This window comes from Bison bison, unplaced genomic scaffold, assembly GCF_000754665.1.
Source record: "Bison bison bison isolate TAMUID 2011002044 unplaced genomic scaffold, Bison_UMD1.0 scf7180017833653, whole genome shotgun sequence".
In the NCBI taxonomy this organism is placed as follows: domain Eukaryota; kingdom Metazoa; phylum Chordata; class Mammalia; order Artiodactyla; family Bovidae; genus Bison; species Bison bison.
In genome coordinates this window covers 592-2,801 of record NW_011472074.1, presented here as the reverse complement: position 1 = coordinate 2,801, position 2,210 = coordinate 592, and the positions used below count along the sequence as shown (strand labels likewise).

At 43.8% G+C, this 2,210-nt stretch overlaps 1 pseudogene; it reads right to left on the bottom strand.

Annotated features, from left to right (window-relative positions):
* Positions 1 to 945: 945 nt before the first annotated feature.
* Positions 946 to 1,350, bottom strand: LOC104983113 (annotated as a pseudogene).
* Positions 1,351 to 2,210: the final 860 nt, after the last annotated feature.

The following is a 2,210-nucleotide window of genomic DNA, read 5'->3' as shown; positions in this document are numbered from 1 at the left end:
ATGTTTACACAGCGGCTAACAAGGCGGGGTGGGGAGTGTGCTTGGAGGGACAAGCTCACTACTTTTTCTTGGCTAAGAGGGTCAGGCCCCAGTTAAGGAGCTGTGGGTCCAGATGTACCCTCTCTTGCCATTTCTGTGGTTCCTCCACATGCATAAGATTGATTATATATTAAACAGAATCTACAAATCAAATGTTTCTGAAAACAAGTTTTATTTAAATAAGGGTTTAAATACATTACATAACATTAAAACTGAAGAGGGGAAAAAACCAAAAAACCAGTTTACTTCACACGGCGTTGGGCAGCTGTTGCCAGTAAGCTGCAAGCTCTACAGCTACGTGACTGGTAACATTGGTTTGAAATTTGTTCCCTTGTCAAAAGTTTAACTGATAGAAGGTTGGCCTCACATTCTAGTTTGGACATCAATTAGCTAGGACATGTCTGGTCATGAAGACCTTGGTGGCAAGCCAGATGTCCTATCACCTTCCTGGAGGGTGGCTGCTCTAAGTTCTGCCCACCCAGTCACATTGGAGACGTCACGGGATCCTTCCCTGACCACCGAAGGCACCCTCTAGCAGCACAGCTGCCACACCCATCCTCCGCTCTCCGCTTCATCGGGGACTGTTCAGGTGGTGACACTTTCTCAGGGCAGGGAACTTTGCAGAGGGACTGCCGAGGAGCTTCTGGCCAGACATAGCCATCTGTGATCTTGGGGCTCTGGACTTGGCTGAAACATCACTGTTATTGCTTTGTTTCAGGCTGGACACTGCCAGGCGCCTACTGCTTGACCTCTGTTTAAATGAGGGACTTCAAGACTAGACAGCATGGCTCTTTTCAGTTTATTGCATGAAGGAGTTACACTAGTCCAAGTTAAAAGCAGACCCCAAATGGTTACATTATACAAGCTGTGAGGTTTTTAAACTTGTGACAAAGGACAGAAGGGAAATTGTACTCATTACAAGGAAATCCTCACTTAAGCTTCAGTGAGCCAAAAGCACTTAAAACCCATGAACCTTCAGCTGGTCGTCCTTAGGCAGTCCAGTCTCTACCAGGAACTGGCATATGTTCTTGTTCTGGTCACCCTCTAGCTGAATTACTTCTCCATATTCTGGATGCTCAATTCCAGTACTATTGCAGGCAAATTTCTTCTTAAATGCCTTCACTAGTTTTTTTTGTTGTTGTTGTTATCGTAATCATCAGCGATCCCTTGGATAGTAGTAAGGGTCTTCCTGCCATTTCTCTGTTGAATTCTTATATGGATATAATCCTCAGTGCCAGCAGGATGCAGATCATCACCCTTACTTGCATCAACAAAGGGGTCGAACGAGTGGAGGTTCTGGATAGCAGACATATGATACGATTCCTTTTCCTCGGTGGAAAGGGCCAGCAGAAGGCAGAGGCGGGAGAAGGTGGGCAGGTGGGGGGCAGAGCGTGGGGAAGCCAGGGGGCTCGACGGGGAGGCTGCTGAGTCCCTGGTGATGGCTCAGTGACTGGGCAAATCTATTTGTTTTAACCCTTTCCCTTTCTTATACCCTCCTCTGTCCACCTAAAATATTAGCAGTGAAATGAAAGAAAAGCACACAGGAAGAAAAACAACAACGCAAGAGCCTGGTGAAACTATATCTATGTTATATTCTTTCAAATTATAACAGCCGTTATAAGTATCATTGGATAGACAGAGATTTATGTAAAAATGCCCATTTCTGGGTTATTAATTTTATTATAGCAAAGAAGGGAAACAATGTAATGTCCAAAAATAGGAAAATATTTAAGCATTTTATGGTATGTTGATAGGGTGGAATGTTTTGCAGCCATTAAAAGAAGTCATAATTTCAGATAGCAAAAATTAAAGAGTGAATACCTACCAATCGTGGGAATAAGGAGGAAAGGGGACTCTCATACAATGCCAGTAGAAAAGTGAATTGTTACAGCCTTTTAGGAAAGTAACCTGGCAACATGTATTAAAATTAAAAAATACACTGTCCAGACAAAGACCCTGATGTAGGTAAAGAGTACTTGAAAACACAAAAGCAAAAGCAGGTAAGGACTATGCCACGGAATCCTCTTATACAAACATGGGATGCTTTTCATGGAAGTAATCCCAACTGAAAAAGCCTACTTCCAACTCCCTGACCACTCATCAAGTCTCTGGGGTCTACCCTGTGGGATCCTCAAGGCTTGCATTTCCCTTTAATCCCAGACCTCCGGGTA